This window comes from Odontomachus brunneus, unplaced genomic scaffold, assembly GCF_010583005.1.
Source record: "Odontomachus brunneus isolate Ranch 3 - 2012 unplaced genomic scaffold, Obru_v1 Obru_scaffold_015, whole genome shotgun sequence".
In the NCBI taxonomy this organism is placed as follows: Eukaryota; Metazoa; Arthropoda; class Insecta; order Hymenoptera; family Formicidae; genus Odontomachus; species Odontomachus brunneus.
The window spans coordinates 2,226,927-2,239,364 of NW_022639465.1; the positions used below are offsets into that span (position 1 = coordinate 2,226,927).

At 35.6% G+C, this 12,438-nt stretch overlaps 1 protein-coding gene across 5 annotated transcripts in view; it reads right to left on the bottom strand.

The window, feature by feature from the left end:
* LOC116841389 (galactosylgalactosylxylosylprotein 3-beta-glucuronosyltransferase P) overlaps positions 1-12,438 on the bottom strand; it is a 30,743-nt gene that overhangs the window by 9,435 nt on the left and 8,870 nt on the right. Inside the window, exon 1 of one of the 5 annotated variants that reach the window (XM_032809243.1) lies at positions 6,277-6,816. The exons of 3 other annotated variants lie outside the window; for them this stretch is intronic. The gene's annotated coding sequence lies outside the window, so the exon portion shown is untranslated. One more of the 5 variants, XM_032809245.1, reaches the window with a different exon arrangement.

Here is a 12,438-nt window from a genome sequence, read left to right on the forward strand (position 1 = left end):
CCCCCCCCTCCTTTCCCCTCCTTCTCCTCCTCCTCCCCGTGCGGATCGATCGACAAACGCCGCAAGTAGAAAAATTTCCATGAAAAACTGGTCACTAGCCAGAAACTGGTCAGATACCAGGCAATAGAAATGGTAAATAAATTCCGGACAATTTTTGTGTATAGTAAAAATTCGGAAAATACTGGCCGAATATTTCTTGGCCCGAAACTTGATTCTGAAAAAGTGGTAATTAAAAATAAATCTACAACCATCTCAATAATAAATGAATTTGCACGCGAAAAAATTGTGCCATTTGAAGTACGAGTTTCATGTTATTTTTGGAGATCGAATAATGAAATATAACATTTTACACTGCAGAATTCAACGATGAAAACTATTTAATAGAATTTTATACAAAAAAGTTTTATTACAAACTGATAAAAAAAATAAAAAGATAAAAAAGTTTTGGCTAGAAACTGGCCAGAAACTAACTACTCAGATAGCACAGAGATGCATAGAAGTTTACAGAGAATTCATTTTAAAGAACGTAAAGAATTAGAAACATGAATATCTGAGAATTCTTGGCGAATTCCATAATCAGCTCGTCTTGACGTATTCCTGAAAAGTTTATTGTAACAAGTACTTCGCGACTAAGTCTTCGAACAATCTGAGAATTTATGAGGAATTAATTGTAGAATTGCAAATGCATTATTTGTTACAATTACTTCTTGTGACTGCGTTCAGCAAATGCTTTCAATGTTTTAGATTTGCTCCCAGCGAACAGTTGCTGCCAAGTAACAGTTACATAACCGTTATAATTTTCTATTTAATAATGTAACTGATATATAACGTATAACATATACTTACATTATTCAGTAGAAAATTATAATTAACAGTTTCGTAATTGTTACTTGGTGTTGGCTGGGCTGTATTATAATTGGAAATTTCTTCGTGAATAAATATCTCGAAATAATAAAGAGTAAAGCGAAACCTTTAACATTTTATTGAATTGTGAGTATAATTGAACCAGCCTCATATATTTTTATAAATTGCTAATTTGTAATCTTGGAATATAATAGCGATTCTTTTTCAATTCGATATAATCCACCTTCAATTTTAGATTCCTTTTTTTCTTTTAAGTGGCTAAAAATTGATCGTATTTTAATAATTTTTATTATTTCCTGGCTAGAAACTACTAATGACCAAAATTCCTAACCAGTTACTGCTTAGGAAGAGGCCGCTCCTTTTACTTACAAGTAAACCTACCCAAAAGCTACACTCCGATTTCTTTCTAATTTGGCACAAATGTAGAAGTATTTAGATCATATTTTTTCATTTTGGCCCACTTTGAGTTTCACGGGCAATTTATAGTTTTTTTAATGTTCTCACTCCTATCATCAACAAGTACAACAAAAATGCATAAGAAATAAAATTGAACAAAAGATATAGTTCGATAATTTTATCAAAATCGGCATAGTTGAGACATGAACCATTCTAAATTTTTTTAGCCGAGATTCCCGGCTAAATATTTCAAACCAAAATATTTCAAATTTGGGCTAAATTAGTAAAAAATAGTCCGAATTTCGGCCTGAGAAATTATTTATATAAATAATTTTTTTCATCTTTTTACATGTTTTGTTTAAACATTTTATTATTTATACAAATAAATTTAAGAAAATCGGCATAGCTAAAACACGAATCATTCTAAATTTTTTTAGCGGAAATTCCAATCAAAATATTTCAAATCTGTGCTAAATTAGTCAAAAATGGTTCGAATTTCGGCCAAACCGAGAAATTATTTGTATAAATAATTTTTTTTAACTTTTTACATGTTTTCTTTAAACATTTTATTATTTATACAAATAATTTAAATAAAATTGACATAGCTGAGACACAAACTATTCTAAATTTCTTTAGCCGAGATTTCCACCGAAATATTTCAAATCTGGACTAAATTAGCCAAAAATAGTTCGAATTTCGGCCAAACCGAGAAATTATTTGTATAAATAATTTTTTTTCAAATTTTTACATGTTTTGTTTAAACATTTTATTATTTATACCAAATAATTTTACTCACTTGACTTGATATTCATAATCAGCAAACCAAAAATGTCTATATCTTGTACTCAATTTTATTTCTTATGCATTTTTGTTGCACTTGATAGGAATATCATGAGAACATTAAAAAGCTATAAACTGCCCGTGAAACTCAAAGTGGACCGAAATGAAAAAAATATGACCTAAATATTCTTTGTACTTCTATATTTGTGCCAAATTAAAAAGAAATCGAAGTATAACTTTTGTGTAGGTTCACTTGTTAGTGCGCTTAACTCAGCGCGAACGTGGGTTTCGCCGATCAATTGCGCGAGGAGACGTCGCGGAAGGTCTTCGAGGGCACGTTTCGTCGGCACGTTTTTCAGAGACACGTTTCCCAAGGCATAAAATTCGATCGATGCACCGGGTAGCGAGCTTGCGCGACGAAATCCGTAATATCGTTGCAGAATACGGTTACTAAGCGCGACGGTATTCCGACTACGACGATTGTTCGAGGTGTCAATCGTCTTGAAATCGTCTGGGGCGATTCGTGCGCGACAACGGGAATATATGTCGGATGTAGTTACGTCAAAGGAGCCTGCTATTGTAATTGTTATTTGCGCGACAAGATCTTAAGATGACAAACACGAGGTACTTGAATAGATCAAGATCTATTGACTGTGTCATTCACGTAATTGCAAAAAACTCGTGTCGTCGTGGTTACACTAAGAGAAAAAAGTATATAAAAAATATTTATTTGCATCACGATCATCGATCCTAGATTAGATTAGATGAGGATATTAAATTTTAGGTCAATTTTTAGATTACGAAATAAACGATGATAATGCGCGTTACAAAAGAAAATACAAGAGGCTTTCTTGTCTTTTACTACTGAGAATGAGAAGAACAGTAAAGTTTTAAAGTTCAGTCGTTCACATGATGGTAAAAATTACAGTTTCATGAGAAATGACTCATAAAGTGATAACACGCTATCGCGCTATTTGTCGTATTCCGCGTTTAAGTTTAAACGCTTGTCTCGGACGTAATAGTACACAATATTACGTTTACGTAAAATTGCTAATATTTCTAATTGCTCATTGCTTATTGCTAAGATTTCATATGTAGGTTTAGATACTTAGAAATGTAATGCACAATATTTCATTCAATTTTATCGATCTTTCTGTAAATATCGTGTATGTATACAAAGTTATCGGGCAAGAGTCTCATAATTGATTAGCTGCTCGAGATTATATTCTCGTCAAGATCTCATCGATTAATAATTGTACGCGAAGAAAAAAGTGTTTAGTATTTGTAACTATATTGCATAGTGAAAAAATTATAATCAGAAGAACCATTCGTCCAGAGAATGAGTTTTAATTTTAGTGTCAGTGATAAACTTACGTTCATATCGCTATTTTTTCGTTACGATAGGATATAGTTCACGCTGAGAATAACTACAATTTTAGTGAGATAAATTATCTTTTTTTCTCGGCGCAACGGTTGTATAGCTCGTTTTAAGATTTCGCTGTTAATCTCGTTAAGTTCGTTGACGCACTCATCTGAATTGGGGCCGATCATTCCGCATGGACGAGGCAATCATGTGAATGATTAATTAGAATACAATGAACGAGTGACTCAGCGAGGAATTCTTCCCGTCGTTTTTGTTCCCATCTCTCATTCACGTAAAAATGTCATGTTTGACCACTTTGTTAACCGTGTTATCAGATATTCTCGATAAGATTACCGTAAGATGGGGTTACTTTGTGACAGTAGAGGTTACTTTGTGACCCAGTGATAATTATCACTCTTGACCAATATTCACTGTGTCACAAAGTAACCCCATCTTACGGTACTGATCTAGAACCAGTAATTAAAAAATTGCAAAAATATCGCTGCAATAAATCGTAAATATTATAATAACATTAAATTCGCAGTTTAATTGATATATTTTTTTTCTTATTTTTATACTTATTTTGATACTTTTTTTCCTTATTGAACATACACGTATAGACGGAGAGAAAATTTCATAGTAAAGTATATACTATAGAATTTTGTAACCGAGGAATAGATCGGCATTTTGTTATAATTGACTATCCCTTTATTGGACTTGGTTAGATGGCGTGTGTGGATGCTTGATGCGTGAACTTAGAACTATTTTAGTATGAAACATGAAAAAATAAAATTAAAAAATATGCATTCAAAAGAAAAAAAAAAACTATTCTCTCTCCGTGTATAAAAGAGTCTTCGATATGCTTCAGGTTAAAAATATAGAAGCAATTCTATAATTGTGTGAGCGTGGTCGTGAACGTAAGAGTCAACGAATCAGAGTGTTTTATTCACTAATTGCTTTATTCTGATTGGTTGCCGTAACCATTCACGACCACACTTACGCAATTGTAGAATCGGTTTAATATATACAGAATAACAAGAAAAAACAATACAGGAAATGTTAACGAATTTATCGCGGTGTACGTGAGCTCGTGAAAATAGGGCGAATATTTGACGAGATGCATTTTGCACTTTACAATTACGCAATTCTAGTAAAGAATAAAAAGTATCGTTTGACAGATAAGCGTGAAAAATATCTCGCGATGAAAATATTCGTACGACAACATTCTCGCGCTCTCTGTGCACAAACAAACATTCGCACTATCCATTTTCGCGCCAATCTAATAGCCCCGCGTTGTTCTCCGTACAAAGGGTCCCGTTATTAAGGTTACAGGGACCCGCTGTTCTCGCGTGCTACTAATAATAACGAACCTGATAATCGGCAAATCCCTCGTTCGAATCCCGATCACGGTGCGGCGTGATTATTATGCGTCGTTTGCGCACTCCACGCCATTGAAGGTGCACGCGGTCAATGCAAACGGCATACGAGCAATTGTTCGCGTGTCCCAATGGAAACGCCGTGATATCGCCGGATTGATAGAACTTTTATATTGCGCGTCGACGTCGCGCGCTAAACCCGATCAATTAAATTTTACCTCCCTGCCCTCCCCTCCCCGCGAGCCTATCCACCTCCCTCCTTCCCGCGCTCTTTACAAATTGAAAATTGAACCTCATTCACCTCAGACCCAATTGGTGTCAGGCCGAAACGAATCAAGCTCAAATTGACACCGGAACTGAAATTTTTAGTCGACTCATCGACAGCACGAAAGTCATTCGAGTCGCTACCTCTTTATATTACAACGAGTTAGGAAACTGGTCTCATCTGTCTGCCTTTCCTGGCGAGTCCCGCGAGTGCGTACACGCTCTGCTGAAGCGCGGAGTATTTATCGCGTGTTTATCAGCGGTTTTAATAGCGACTCTTTGCATTTCGCCACGCGAGGCCTATCCTATGGACTGACGGACGGCGTAAGTTGAGCTCTACGCTTTTATTTTTCTGCGCGGTGCGCGAAATACGCGTGCAAGGCGAAACCTCACTTTCCCACGCTTGATTAACATTATCGTATAAAGCCGACGGTATGTGCGCGTGTTGTGTTACGCAGGTTTATTTGCACGGTATACTGTGGAAACTAATAGCGCACATACGCAATTAGAGGTAATAGTCCAAACATCGAGCATATCTCTCTCTCTCTCTCTTTGCCCCCTCCCCCCTCTCCCTACCTTTCTCATTCACTTGTCTCTAACGTTGCTACCGCGACATGCTCGAAATACTACTCGCGTATTGTGTGTCGCAACGCGATGCATTGTAGAACGATCCACTCGAATATGGAAGTCGAAAAGTAGCGAAATACTGATTCTCTCATTCAGATCTCTAACCCGTCGAATGCAAAATGATCGCCCAATGAAATCTTCCACGCACGGAGAGAAAAAATATTCAAAAAATAAATATTTATTCGGTGAGCATTGACGGCATATATTTACTTAAATTTAAATTCTTTTGTTTGAATAGTATAAACAGTTGCTTTTATAACAAGCAACAGCGTGTTTTAAGGAAATATATACTTTCTCATTTGAAATACATTTGAAATACATTTATTTTTAGTGTAAAAATATATTGCAAAAAAATACTTGAAAATTCATTTGTGAGGTATAAAGTTAGTCTAGGTAAGGTAAAGCTTATTTCTGTTCATTTTCTATTTTCCGTTTCTTCTGTTTTTTACATTCTATGTTTCTTCCCATTGTTCTAATGAAATTCAAATATCTGTTTTTTTTAGTGTACGCATATCAGTACGAATAAACATGTCATTAATACTGATGGAGTGAGTATTTCTTATTTTTCACATATTTTTTTCTGTCGGTGTACTTATCTGTGCGTACCTCTTGGAAGACCGAATACACCGATGCGGATATAGTGGAGTTCGATAAACGTTAAGTTATAAACAATAAATTAAATTATAAGTTCGATAGCGCGTTAAGCGCAGCTTCCAAAAACAAGCAGCGACATTTATCGCGCGGGTTTCCACGTAAGAAGACAAATTAAGGCATTCATCGTCGTATCAATTTTTCACGCCGGCTCGCGGTCACAGCCGTTCTAATTACTCGCACGACTGAGATCCACTCTCTCGAAGTCAGCCTCTACGAGGAACTCCTCTCCGTTAGCGCTGGGTCTTATGGTCCCACGGGAAGCCTCGCGAAATCGGACGGCACGACCGAAATGCGCATTCTCGTGCGGAACGTGCACGGACGTTGAGATCCCATCACGAGACACGCGACGAACTCGACAACCACCACGACACGGCAATGACAACAATGACAGCGATGACGGGGACGACGAAACGGAACGCAATCGCGGCTAGCTCGACACTGAAAATGTTCCTCCGGTTTCCTCCTACTTGCACCACCTCCTCTCTCTACTGCAACGCGTTCGTAATGCCCCACCATTGGCGACATGATTGTCATACGAAGAGAGAGAGAGAGAGAGAGAGAGAGAGAGAGAGAGAGAGAGAGAAAGACACTTTTGTCGTGGCACACGTGTGCGTGCTGCGCACGGTTCACGAGTCACGTGGCAAAATCTATTAGCAGATTGCGGTAATTCAGCGCGAGATAGCCGAGAGCACGTTTTCAGGCCGCGCGGCCGGTTTAACTCTCCCGGTCGATTCTTACGTAGGATCCGTGAGGTTTTCGTTTTTGGCGACCAAAACGCGAATCGTAAAGATAAGACCCGCGCGATATTAAATCGCAATACAAATAAAAACGCGACCGCCATGAATAAGAATCTGAAAAGGTCTGGTAAGAAGCGGAAAAAGGAAAGATATAATATAAGTAAAGATTTATAAATAAAAGAAATAAATTAAAATCAGGCTTCGCTCTTAGAAATTTAATTCACTTCAATTTAGAGCAAAAATATTAATATCGAATAAAGACTATAGTCTGGAGGCTCGTTTGAATAATTCCAGAATCCTCCGGGCAGCGTACGGTGAGGAGTGGCGAGCGCGCGCGCGTGCAGCGAAAATCTATTATCGTTCGAGATAGGCGGATGCAACATTATTTCAATTATGATCATCTCAAAGCAAAAAATTCAAGTTTTAATTGAATCCTTATCAAAAGTCTTTAACACGTCAGGTCTCAAAAATGACCAAAAACGCACTTTTGATTTTAATTTTCTGAAAAATCTGACGTAACAGGAAAATTTCGCCTCGGGATTCGAATTCAGCGGCCAAAAATCTGCGGGAAATCATATTACATCTCATCCATATTACACGTTTAATGTCGGCCTGTGTAATTTATTCGATATTCGAAACACATACTAAATCCCAGCGATTTTAACGTTTCAATCGAGAATATTAGATTAACCTTCCGCGTACAATGTTGGGTCTGTGAGAGCCGAATGAATATTCGATCGCCCACCGAATATTCTGAAGGAATTTCAAAATAGCGCAAATCTTTGTAGGTTTTGATTTTATTACGTAACTGTTTCATAGGTAAAGCTTTTCTATTTCAGAAATAAAAAAAGAATAAAAGAAATATGTCCAAAAATATTGACTCTCGGTAAAGTTGCGGTAGTTCAAAGTTTCGCGGATCTGACAGACTATACCCAGACTGTACTATATATTCTAAAAAATATGATTGTACGCGGAAGATTAAAGCAAAAATTCGGCTTGCCTATTTCATAAAGTCGAACCGTCTTCTTCTTCAACAAAATTTCATAAAACTTTTATAACACTGAGAGAAAAATATAGTTGCTTTCGGCGTCAACTATATTCTTTTGTGATTTTAACCATAAAAATAGTTAGGAAAACCATTGTTTTAGTAAGTGTTATTAGAAAGATGGTTCTTCTAATTACTTTTCTGGTTAAAATCACAAAAAAGTATAGTTGACGCCAAAAGTAACTATATTTTTCTCTCAGTGAAAGAGAACAAATTTTTCTTCTGAGTACATACGTGCGCATATTTGAGTACATATCATGATACGATAAGCTTTTCTTCAAATTTGTGATGAGTATATTTCAAGAAATGAGACTGTTTTCAAGAAAATATTCTTCGTTGAAGATAACTATCACTTAAAAAGGTGAACCAAGTTATTGTCTTTCTTAGCAACGGAATGTTTTTCTGCGTCTAGGATGCGATCCATTAGATGCTATAAACACTCTGAAGCGCTTAAAGAAATGTCATAACTAGTCTGTACGACGCTTCAAAAAGCATTTGTAGCGTCTAATGGATGGCATTCCTAAAGCTATAAAAATTGCAGGATGTGTTGAAAGTAACAAGCAGACGATACGCGATAGCGTACGTGGGTTAATTGAGAATAACGAACGAATGCATCTCGCGTCCCTGAAACGAGATTCGGACGTGGCAATATGCGGTGTAAAGCGCGCGATTCCGATACGATACCTGTGTGAATGTGCGCGTGTGTGTATACAATGTACGTGCATAGATAAACAGATAAAAGTGGATAGATAAAAATTTACATGTTCCAGGAAAATTAAAACGATATAATAATTATTCTAACTTCTCCTCTTGGATCAAGAAGAAATTGAAGCGGAATGTATGTTCTTATACTGGATAAAATTTCTATTAAAAACAAGATTTGTACTGTAGATAAAAGACGAAATTTCTCTAACTTTAAGCATGGAATATTTCGTATGCGCTTAGAATATTTTTCTTCTGGCTTTAGAAGAATCTTCTTGTGGTCATGTATACAAAAGGATTCCGCTAAGGGCGAGATATTGTTTTGAGTGTTCGGCTCTTGCAATCCGAGATAGATTTTCCGGGACAAGGTAGTCATACAGATCTTTGTTTGAAAAGCAGCCCAGTTCGTGCAAAGAAACGGGTAAACGTCAGATATCGATATTCGATTGTCATATCGAGCCATGTAGAAATGGCAATAACGCTCGTCTCGCTTTTCCATCCCTTGTTCGATAAGGAGACAGGGAGGGGAGGATATTTCTGAACATGCGGAATTACAATAAAATCCAGATCGAAGCCGGACAACTCCGGAGAACTCTGCGAATAATTCATGCGGCCCGATGTGTGTTCGTGTATCAGTGTTGTCGATTTTTCGACGTGTACGATTAGTCGAAAATATCTCCGCCCACCTACACTTATATGTACGATTGAGTACGCGATATATTGAAAGACGACGGCGTATTTCGTGATTACTGATTTACCTAGGCGTTTTATTCGTGAGTCAGTACTTCTATTAATACATTTCGTCGGCGGACCGCACGGTCGGGAATGAAATAAGGTTACTAATACGTGCATATCCTCTGTCGAGCGGACGGCTCGCGAAAGCAGAAGAATTATTTCAGGATCCGGACGGGGCGTTATCGTCAGGCTTCTTATCAGCAAAGAGCTCGCCGAAGACACGTATAAATCGCTCGCTTCTTCGCGTCGCGACGGTACAAAAGGTAAATAAGACCGTTCCCGTGTCTTTCGTTTTATCGAGCGAGCTGTACCTGCCTAATGTACACAGTATGCCCTGATTTCCTCTCTTCGCACGAAGACAAAAGGCTCACGGCGAAAAGAGGGGAAAGAGAGAGGGAGAGAGAGAGATTTTTTACATTACGTCGCAACATCGTGACAGTTCCGATGCATTCGCGCAGAAACGACACCTTTCGCGTGACGTATGACATGCAGAAACACGTTGTCAGCGTTCTCGTTAAATGTGATATGTCGTAATTGGCATAACCGGATTGGCATAATTTTTCAGAATGATTAGAACTGCCGGCGATATCTACTGGAGTCCTTGGCTATGCACGCGCGCGCGCGCGGCTAAAACTTCTAAATTCCGCCGATTATCGAACTTTCTGGTCGACTCTCAACGCGGCACGGAAGACGCATTTTGCATACGCACCTCATTGGATGCATCCAGTACTGATTGGTGTATATTTTTAGATCTAAAGGAATATGCCAATCGGATGCAAGAGCTCACTGAGCGCTCAATAAGCGGTTGTAGTACTGGATGCACTCATTGGGTGCGCTTTCTGGGCGCTTAGCGAGCGCTTTTTGTGTACTGGATATATATTCAGTTTACTAGGTACACTGGTGGTCAGCAAAGTTGTTTGGTTTTTTTTTTTTTTTGTAAGTTTTGAAACCAATCCGTCTTGTTATTGGTAGAGACATAAAAATCAAATATGATATGGCCAATGCCAATCAAATTCAGCAAATATAGAGAATATATGTAAGTGACACAGTATTAAATTATTTTGAAGAATTATTACAATACGTATATCGATAAAGAAATAAAACACTTATTTTGTATATAAGTTTAACATAAAATGTATTTTAAGTGAAACATTTAAGATAAATACATGGAAAATATATTTAAAAATTAAGAAAGAGTATTTTCGCATTGCTGCGAAATCAGGATCTGTAATAAAAATTAGTTTTTATGTATATCTCTATTTCTTTGGATATGATTAAATTTACCGTCTTCTATTCTTTCGTGAACATCTTTTGTTTCCATTATGTTATATAAAATGTCACCAGTTATATATTGCTTTTCTACAAATGACATGGTTTTCCTCTATAAATAAAAATACAATATTATATTACATTTAATCTGTAATATTGTCTTTAAATATAGCTGTAAAGAGAGAATCTAAGATAAAATTCTTTAATATTACATTCCACACAACAACATGACGTTTTAAAGATGTCTAAAAACCTTTTAAAAATTTTCAGACGTCTTAAAAGTTGCCAGAGAGAGTCTTACGTCTTAATTTAAGACGTCTTAAAGACATAATTTTAAGATGTCTTTAAGACGTTGTTTTAAGACGTCTTAAAGGCGTCTTGTTTAAGACTATTTTAAGATCTTTATCTTTTAAGATTTTTATTTATTATTATATATATATATATATATATATATATATATATATATATATATTTATATATTTATATACTGTAGATTTCTATAATTATATACACATTAAGAAGAAAAGTATGTTTTATTTATCATCATTTATTTGCTGCAGTCAGTTAAGAATTATGATTAGATTATAAATTTGCTCATCCGTTCTGCTTAGAGTTAGGATTTATGACTAGCGAATAATAATGATATTCAGCATATACTTTAAATTTTGAGTCATATGCTGCCGAATAGCGATATTTGGTAATATATAACTCACAATTTAAAGCATACGATACCAGATATCATCACTATTGATTATTGGTTAGCTATCATTGATACTTAATCCTGAATAAACAAATCCACAGTCTAACTATTATTCTCAAGAACCATCTGTGTAAAAGAAAGGAAATTTTCACTCGGCACTACAATTTAAAAGTAAACTGACCAAATTATAAAAATTTATAATTTAATAACTTCTTCAAGATTTTGACATGCTTCACATACACAACGCTCGCAAATCGTTATGATATTTATCATAGCAATAGCGTGTATAAATCTCAGTCGGTAATGTAGCCAGTCATATATAATCTTAAAAATGTCATTCAATAAACGTCGCAAAGACATCTGAAATGACGTCTAAAAGACGTCTGAAATATGACGTCTAAAAGACGTCTCAGAAGAGACGTTTAAAAGACATCAGAGATACGACTCAAATAAGATGCCTGAAATGAAACTTCTATAAGATGTTTATTAGATATCTTATTTAAGACGTTTTTTCATGCATATTATGTAAGGTCTATACTAAATTACTCTTTAATAAACACTTATCTAAAGTTCCTCGCAAACTATTAATTTCTATCTTTATTTTATCTGTTATAGTAAAAATATATAAATGCTTGGTTTAAATTTTATTAGAGAGCTATTCCCATTTTTGCATGTTAAACAGTAATTAAAATTTCCAATTTCTTATTTCGTTTTGCAGTATAAGTGTATTATGCGTTGCTTACTAAAAATTAGAGATTATATAACAATAATTTGTGTAAAAAATAATAATTATTAGAAAAGTGCGATATAAAGATTAAAAGTATGATAAAGAACAGATGTTAATCTCTTTTGTAGATATATCTAATATATATATATATATATATATATATATATATATATATATATATATATATATATATATATAT